The sequence below is a fragment of the Eptesicus fuscus genome, chromosome 5 (genome assembly GCF_027574615.1).
Source record: "Eptesicus fuscus isolate TK198812 chromosome 5, DD_ASM_mEF_20220401, whole genome shotgun sequence".
Classification (NCBI taxonomy): domain Eukaryota; kingdom Metazoa; phylum Chordata; class Mammalia; order Chiroptera; family Vespertilionidae; genus Eptesicus; species Eptesicus fuscus.
The window spans coordinates 69,840,538-69,849,586 of record NC_072477.1 but is presented as its reverse complement, the minus strand read 5'-3'; the positions used below and the strand labels follow the sequence as shown (position 1 = coordinate 69,849,586).

At 47.5% G+C, this 9,049-nt stretch overlaps 1 long non-coding RNA gene across 1 annotated transcript; it reads right to left on the bottom strand.

Annotated features, from left to right (window-relative positions):
• Positions 1 to 3,566: 3,566 nt before the first annotated feature.
• LOC129149001 (uncharacterized) lies at positions 3,567 to 5,742 on the bottom strand. The gene is made up of 3 exons (XR_008555996.1): positions 5,676 to 5,742; positions 4,499 to 4,535; positions 3,567 to 3,673 (listed from the first exon to the last, which is right to left on the bottom strand). It is a non-coding gene; the product is annotated as an uncharacterized LOC129149001 (long non-coding RNA).
• Positions 5,743 to 9,049: the final 3,307 nt, after the last annotated feature.

Here is a 9,049-nt window from a genome sequence, read left to right as displayed (position 1 = left end):
ACTGACCAGACAGCCAGCGTCTCCAAATTTCATTAAGTCGAACTGAGACAAATGCAATGAGCTTTTCATATTTTCTTCATCTGTGAGAGTATCTTACTGGAAATTGTATTGGGATTCATTTGCAACCGGAGACCCTTTCTTCCTTTTCATGTGTTTATATATATATATATATATATATATATATATATATATATATTATACACATAGATTTGAATGAAGCCCTGTGGTTTGTAGACAACTAACTTCCCCTCCACTTCCGAGCTAACATGAAGACCTTTCAAGAAGTCACCTCCAGTGGCAGGCGGCAGGTTCTGCGCCCCGAGACCAGGATTTATGCTTCAAGTAAGTTTGAACGCGCTGGACTTCTTCAAAACAGAACAAAAAAGAATGACAACAACTTGGAGTATAAATATTTAACTTTACCTTAGTTGACACAACAGCCCCAGCAATTCTTCAGGCACAACCCGGCTGAGGCATCGCTTCGCCCGGCTGCCTGCGCCTGGCCCGGGAGCCCGGCGCCCTGGACCCGGGGCCCCGGTGCGGCTCCGGCCACGGCGGGAGGTGGCGCGGTGGGGACGGGGGTTCTAGGGAGAAGTGAGTGGGCGGGGGGAGGACGGATTTTTAAACTAGATCTTCCTGGTCCTCAGACAAGACATGAACATCAAGAGACCCACCTTTCCCCTGCCGTCCTCCCCGCCCGGCGAACCTTCCCCGGCGCCTCACTTCTCAGAGACGTTTGCACAAAATCCCGCAATCCGGCACTTTAGAAAGTAAAGCCACGAACTCGAGTCGTTCCGCATCGCAGAGTCAGACTCTCTGCGTGGGTCTGGCTGCGGCCGGAGGACTTTTCGGAGTCGGGCTCTCTGGCGGCAGAGCCTGCGGGTCCGGCCCGAGGCGCCCGGCTCCGTCCGTCCTCTGGGCGCCCCGGCGCCGGGCGGTCACACCTCCCGGGAGGGGTCCGAGGGGGGCCGGGAACACGCCTCTGTGCACCGGGACGGTGGGAAGCAGCCCCAACACCCTCAAGTCGGACCAGCCCCACACCTCGCATTTGAGGCGAAGCGCCAGAGTGAGATAAGTGCCCACGACCTTGGAGGTCTGTGTGGGAGCCCTTGAGCCAGCCTTTCCGTTTCCAGCAAAACCGAGACATTCGGGGAGAGGGAGAACAGGAGCATGCGGTGTAAAGACCTGCGTGTGCGTGTGTGTGTGTGTGTGTGTGTGTGTGTGTGTAGGTAGGTAGGTAGGTAGGGGCTGTGACAACTTTCAAACACGTTCTCTATTTTGAAATAAACAAAAATCGGGCAGGGGCCGGCATTTCCTGGCGTGGGAAGAAAGGGTCATTCAAGACAAGGGACCGTCTGAATTCCGAGAGTGACTCCTGGGGACTTGACTGAAATAGCGCTAGGTCCCTGGGAGTCTGATTTTGCTAGGCTGCAATGTATTGTTTTGTCTTGGCCTCCTTCCCCAGGAGAGATCCATTTTTTTTAAAAAAAAATCTTCTACAGCATCTACCAGCAACATTTCTTCGGACTGGGAACCCACAGTTCGGCAGGAACAAACAACCGACAGCGAAAACTCAGAAACTATAAGGAGGTTTAGAAAAAGAACATGCGTCCCTTTCCTAGTCCTGTGATAGTTTATTCCCTGGAGGCCAAGTGAAAGTGGGGGGGGGGGTCCCTTCGTATTTTATTATTATTTTTTTAATCGCTTACTCATTTAAGTGTTCAGCCTTGTCGAGCCATTCCCCTACCGCGGGGCGGGCTGCAGAACCCAGGCGGGGGCAGTGGAAGGAAGGGGTGAAGGGGGGCGGGGGCGCAGGAAAACACCCTTTGCTTCGCGGAGGGCTGACCCTCAGCGTTCTGCTCTACTGGCCAGCAGGGGGCGCGCTGATGTTATCTCTGGACAAGACATCCCAGCCGCTCGGAGCTGCGAGACGGGCTTGGCAGTTTCACGCAACTGCAAAAGGAAGGGGCGGGGGAATGGTAGCTCCTAAACCCTCAGCAGCTATCCCACTTGGGTTATTTACCCTCCTTTCGAAACGTACCTACGTCTCCCTTTGCCTACCCACCCCGCTTGTAGTGCACACCCCTTCCCATCAACCTCTTCTCACCTGCATCTATGCAGCCCATGTATAATATCTCTTCCTAGCCTTGGAACGTACATTAATGCAACTTATTAAATGCGACGATGAATAGTCAACATTTTTTTTTTCGCCTGTTAGTTCCGCTGATCCAAGCAGGATTTATTTGTAGATCTCGCATCCCGGAGCCATAACGCGGTGATTTTTATTTTCCTTAAATAAAATTGGTCAAATGTTGACAACCTTTAAGCCAATCTAACACTCAAGATTAGTGATGAGAAACTAATGAGAAAATATCAGATCTCCAGGCCTGAGGGATGCCAATTAAATCTTCGCTGATTGAAAAATAAAAGCGGGCTTGGGGTGTGAGCCCGGCTCAACTTCAACTATTAATTTAACATGTTGCCGGTCAGCGCCTTCTCTGCTCTGCTCTAAACGGCTTCCCGTAATAGAGCTTCCTCCTCTCATCCCTCAACCTAAAGCCCAGTGTTATTCCTCAGAATATTTCAAGAGGTCCAAATCAGGATGATCATTTCTTACACGACAAATATTAGGCCTTTAAGCAATATGATTTAACTAATTAGAAAATTTACATCATTAAGTCTCAGGGAGAGGAAAAAAAGAGAAACAAATCTGCCAGTCATTTTAAAGGAGACAGGCACTATTGAAGTGTGAAGAAATCGGCTCTAATTCAAAAAGGCAATCGGGCAGAAAAAGCCCTCAACATTACCCTGCTAGTTATTAATCAGAGAGGGCTCTCTCTCCTCCCCACAGCCCCCTCCTTTCTCAGCAGAGTTTAAGTTCGTGTTTCTGCCAGTGGCCTATGTCATATTTATACTGAGGTTTTGTCTGCTAGAGGATTAAAATTTGAAAATGTTTCAATAGGAAGAAAACAGAATCCTCAAAGGGAAAAAAATATTCACAGAATTACTTCTCTTTCGGACAAGAAAACCTGTTGTGATCATTCTCACCCCCTCTTTTTTTTTTTTCTTTCATTCTTTCCTTTTTCTTCCCATTAAGTTCCTATTTTGAAACCTGCTCGGTGAGAACTAAAGTCTTTGTGTTAAGCTCCCCTCCCCCTCCTTTCTTGCACCCCTCCTTCCTCCAAAGCGAGAAACTTAGACTGAAAGCAGAAAAGTACAAATACATTAACAAAGCCCCACTCACTTGATAAAAAGGCCATGGTCTAGGCTTACATGTCAGGAATCTAAGGGAAAGGAGATCAATCCGGTGGGTCTACAGACAAAGGATGATGAACTAGAAGTTTCCCCCACCTTTGTATAATATCTGATAGAGTGAAACAGAAAGGCAGGTACGTGAGAATACTTGGAAGTGCATTGTTGGGTGGCTTTTTCTCTCTGTCCCCTCTTACTCAGCTTATAACCGCAGCCTCATTGTATATAGGTGCCCCTTCCCATCAGACTCTTACTTAAGCCCCTGGTACACCACACACATAGCCCTTTCCCTGGTCTCCGCATTCCCAGCAAATTAACTGTAGAGGGAACTGCAAAGGAACTTTGTGAGTGTGTAGTTCCATTTGGAAACTCGGGTCCTTCCTGGCATCTCTGAGGACTTGTTCTCAAACAGACATTGGGTCTAAAAAAAAAAAAATTAATAGCAAGACTTAGGTATTCAATTCCCTTTCATTAGTATTTCTTTTTAAATTACAAAGAAGTCCCAAAGGCTCCTTGTTTTTGTTTGTTTGTTTGTTTGTTTGTTTTTCCTGCCTGGTCCTATTCTTCTCCTGTTAGGTTCCATTCTAGCCTCATTTTCTTACTCTCTTCTCTGTCTGACATTCTGAAAGTTTCACTACCCTGCTTCCCACCAAGTCCCTGGGCCTGGAATTCCCAAGTCTCTGGGCTCCTGCGGGCCTGGGGCAGCTCCCTAGCACTGGTTCGGTGCCATTCTCCAGCTGACCAGACCTCAGCTTGGCAGGAGAGAGCAGTAGCAGGCCTGGGCTATTAACACACCCCAGTTAATTCTCTGCGGGAACTTTTACTAGGTGGGATGTGTGGAAGGAGAAAACATCTGTAAACACTGAGTGCTCTTGAGGTTGGGGAATGAGTTCTGACATAGAGGCCAGAACACATAAAATATGGCAGAATTTGTGAACCAGTTAGGAGTTACATTTTGGAGAAATAAGAAAGGAGAATAGAACCGGGGGCGGGGGGGGGGGGGGTGGGAAGGGCATTGGAGATAGTTCAGAAGGCTCCCCAAACACAGCTTCTTTTCTGACCATCACAGAGCAGATGGGAGTGGAACGTGCTCCTGTGAGAAATCTCAGAATGAAATGGACACTTCTGTCACTTTCAGGAGGTGGGACACAGAGGTGACAATATTCTCTTAACCACGGCCTCTAGCACGGGAGGACTCCCTGGCGCGCTCCCCACCCGAGGCCCCTCCCTCTAGGAACCTCCTTACCTTCGTGGCTTGCATTTGATCTGACACCTGGATGTCCCTGGGAGAGGAAAAGCCCACGGTCTGCATCTACTCCGAAGCCAAGAAGCAGTGTACAATAAAATTTACAGCGCCTTTAACAACTCGCAAGGAAAGCATTAAAATTCCCTTTAATTGAGAAAATATTGATTTTGAAGTCTAGAAAAAGGGAAATCGTAATTTAGCTGCGAACTTTCAGGCGAGAATATAGCGTATTATGTCGCCGTATTATGGATCCACCCTTTATACCCACGCAACATCACATCTTTAATTGCGCTACTTTATGAAGTGATAAAAGACAAAAGATAACTTGACTTAGGCAAACACTTTACAAAAAAAAAAAAAAGAGGACCTAGAGTAATTCCGCTTTCCAGTTATTTATAAAAGAATTATCTCTCTTTTTTTTGAAGCAGAAAAAAATACCCAAAGGGGAGAAAACAAATAAAAAGAACAGAAAGCCACAGATCCGTCTAAAAAGCAACTCACACTAGCAAACCCGTTGATATTCTTTACCAAAGGAGGGATGAAGCCAGCCCATTTAAGGAAACGCATTCAGGGGCAGAATTGCATCCTCCTTGAAACAAACCTGGGTCTATTTTCTTACTGGACTCTCCCCTGTCCTTTTTTGAGGGGTCGCGGGGAGTAGAGGGAGAGCAGAATCCATTGGTGGACAGGGGAAGGGAAAGAAAAACCAGGCATTCTATGTTATTTCTGTATCGGTTTTTTGGTATTATAGAGGAGTAAAGAAGTTTTTGTGTGGTGGTTTTTCATTGATCAGTCACTCTGAGCTAATGTAATTATCCTCATCAATAGGAGGCTGCAGAGAGAATCATTATGTGGGTGACATTGATAAATGATCGCCCAGGAACGGCCCTCGCGGGCAACCCCCACGTCTGACCCTCCCACACACACAATGTAGTCATAGAAACACCTAGAGAACCCCGAGCCCCGCCGGGGAGAGGGAAGAAAAGCCCGCGGCGGCCGCGGCGGGGGCGGGGGCGGCCGGCCCCGGGTCCACACCAGTTTCCAAGGACAAAAACAGCCGACGGCGGGGCGAGGAGGGCGGCGCGGGCGGCAGAGCCCCTTCCCGGCCGCGGACCCGCGCGCAGCCGCTCAGCACAAAGCGCAACCCCGCGCCCCCGACGGACCCGTTCGTCCACACCTTTTCCCACGTGCGGCCTCGCCTCCAACAACGTCTCCTGTGGGCCGAGACGCGCACAACCAAATAGCTTTCTAAGTGGTTCAAGAATGAGGTTACAAAACCTGTAGGCATCTCATTCTCACGCCTCCCACCCCCCACCCCCCACCCCCGGTTTATAAAAAAAAAAAAAAAAAAAAAGGCCCAAACAACAAGCCAAACCCATCTGAACAAAGACAGCAGCTGGGCGGCGCTCCCCCCCCCCCCACCCCCCAGCGCTTCCCCCGATATTTACGGGCGACCCCTTCCTTTCTCTTCACCTCCTAACCCAGGGCCTCTGATGATGAGATAATGGGTTTTGCGATTGTTCCTGTCAAGGGGGGAAAAAAAAAAAAATCCCCACCGAACCCCACGTTTTCATCCTTGGACTGTTTTCTGTAAGCCAATGGGCAAGTATTGAGAGCAGTCATTGATTCATAATGATCCCTACATCGACGTCGGGAAGCGGGGGTGCGGGGTGGAGGTTGAATGAGGAGGAAGGGGGTGGGGGCGGGGTGGGGTGCTGTTTATTTATTTTATTTCTAAAGCTTCAACCCAAGTAGCTTTGACACTGTTGGGGCTGGAGGGGAGGAGCTGCTGGGCTCCGCCGGATCATCCATCATCGCTGTCACCCAGAGTCTGCCCCGAGGAGCCGTAGACGCAATCTCCCTTCTGTCTCTACACCGAAACTATTAATATTAAAACCTCCCTTCCGACACCACCCCGACTGGCTTCCTCCTCTGCGCCGCCGTCGGACCGGCCGCCCCCATCAGACCCGCGTGGCCCCTGCGCCGCCGCAGCGCCCGCCCAGCCCGGCCCGACGGCCGCGCGCGACGCCCCGAGTGACCGACGGCAACTGCGAGGCGCCCGCTCTCCCGCCCCCGCGATTTCACGTCGCTCTCCCTCGGCCTGACACGCACCCCAAGGGCGGCGGGGGGGGGGGGGCAGGTGAGGGCAGGGCGGCCGGCTCCCCCGCCAGAGGCTGCGCGCCCCCGCCCTCCCCTGCCTCCTCCCAGGCTCCGGGGCGCAGGTCCGCGCCGTCCCTGCCCGGGGGGCGGCGGGAGGCGGCGGGTGCAGAGCCAGGGCCTCGGGCCCCACCGGACACCCAGGCACTGGCCTTCCTAACACAGTGGCAACTGGCAGCGGAGGCCCGGGCTCCTTATCAAATGGCTGGCCTGCCGGGCTAATGGGGAGCTGGTGGAGGATCCCGGTCCGTCCCTTTGAAGGAAGGTCCCTCCTCTGACAGCTGCTAGAGATATTAGCCACACTCCCCTTCCCCAGTCTGCTCCGGGTTAACAGGCCCACGGGCTGGACGGGGCCGGGCCAGGAGGGTCCTGGTGGGCCCTTCTGGGCCAATCTACGTAGGGGGAGCTGGGGAGGGAGGGGGGACGGAAGACACAGACTTTCCTGGTCTTTTTTTTTTTTTTTCTCCCTTCTCTTTTCCCCTTAAATTGTGGCTTCTTGCTCAATCCCCAGCCCTTAACAGATGGCAATTGCAGTTCTCTCGGAATTTCTTAAATAAAAGGGAAACCTTTGGAATTTATTTCTGCTTTTGCTTTTCCATATAAAAAAGTGTTTTTATATTACTCTTGTTTTGGAGAACATAAGCAATTTTATTCAGACTACAGTATTTCCTTTAACACTATATGGTTGTCAAAACACCATTCCCAGTTTCTTTGCTTTTGACAGCTGAGTCTTTCTTAAATATACCCAAATCGGAACTCTTTATACTAAATAGTAAACCAGAGATAGGAGCAAGTGCTTTCTGAGGGGTATAAAAAAAGCATTATACAAATTGGACAACTACCACCTCTCAGCCTTGGCATATGAAGGGGGGGGGGGTGATGCAAACAAAGTTATTACAATTATTATTCATCTCCAAATATTTAAAAAGGTTAACATGACAGGATGTGGTTTTGCTGAAGAAATTACACCTGGGAGTATTTTATTCATGAAAACCAAGGGTAGAGAGCTCTGAGATCTAAACTTTGATGGAAATAGCTTATTAATAATTGCATGACACACTTCCTAAACAGGAGTCAATTAGCTACAAGTAAATCCTTCAGCATTTACTTTTCTGAGAGGAACTGAAGGGAAAATGTGCAAAAAAATAAAAAAAAAGTGGTGAGCTGATGTGAGAGTTATTTAGAAGTGGAGAACTTGTCAAATTTTACCTAAAAGCATTTACAGTAAAAGTATACACATATTTAAATTTTGCAAAAGAACTCCATGTGAAAGGGCCTAACAAAAATGAGAGGGAAGCTACCTCTATTCAAGTGGCACAGAATTTCTCCATTGCCAGTTAGTTTGTATCAGAAATGTTATTTCTATGTCTAAACAGCAGCACATTCACTGAAGTTATAAATGTATTTATAAAAAGTCTACCAAACTAAAAAACAACACAAAACAATAGAAGTTTACTTCCTCATCCTATGTATACAACTTCTATTCATGTTTTCTGCCCTGGAAAGATAGAAGAACCCCCAATAAGATACAAACTTGGATTTCTGAGACAGTGAATTGTTTTCCTATCAAGTTGACATTACACAACTAGCTAAAGTCTATATAACATGTTTTAAACATAAGATTCAACATTTTGGTGTTACAAAAATCCCAGGATAGTATATTTATTTGAAAAATTAAGGGGGCGTGCAAATACCTCACTTTTTTTCACTTTCCACACTTTGGCAGGCATTGTTTGTGCAGTATCAGCCAGCTAATGACACAAATTTCCAGGAATGTTGCATGAGATTTTGAAAACAGCATTAATTGCCTGTTTTGTTGTTTTAGAAAAAAAAAATTAAGTTTAGTCACCAAATCACACTAGCGTGCCTGCACATGGGGGTGTCTGAAATAAAAAGACATCACAATATAATTCATATTAAATATTAATGATAAAGTAATCTTTTCAACTCAGGATTTCAAACTCCATAGAAGTTGTTTACTCAGCTATGAACATCTATATGTAAATTTTAATTTACATATTCAACAGTATTTTAGTAAGTAAGACAGAGAAAAAACACAGGCAGATGAATTATCTTTGAGCACAGACGTTAGTTATTTCTTATGATATAAAATTAACCCTGCAAAAGCCCTTTATTCTGGCAGTGGAAGAACATAAAAAGCTTTATCTAGAAGTATTTTTTTTAACATCATGCATTTAAAAAGGAGGTTGGACACATTGAAGGTGATTGTTCAATCTGGCTCACACACACACACACACACACACACATACACACATACACGATTTCATACCTTTAGAAGTTTTCTGCTGGGAGAATTTACAGGCCAAATATACACTAAAAAGCTATCGATGGTTACCTAAAAAGTTCTTGCTAAGTTAAGTTTCAAATAAATTC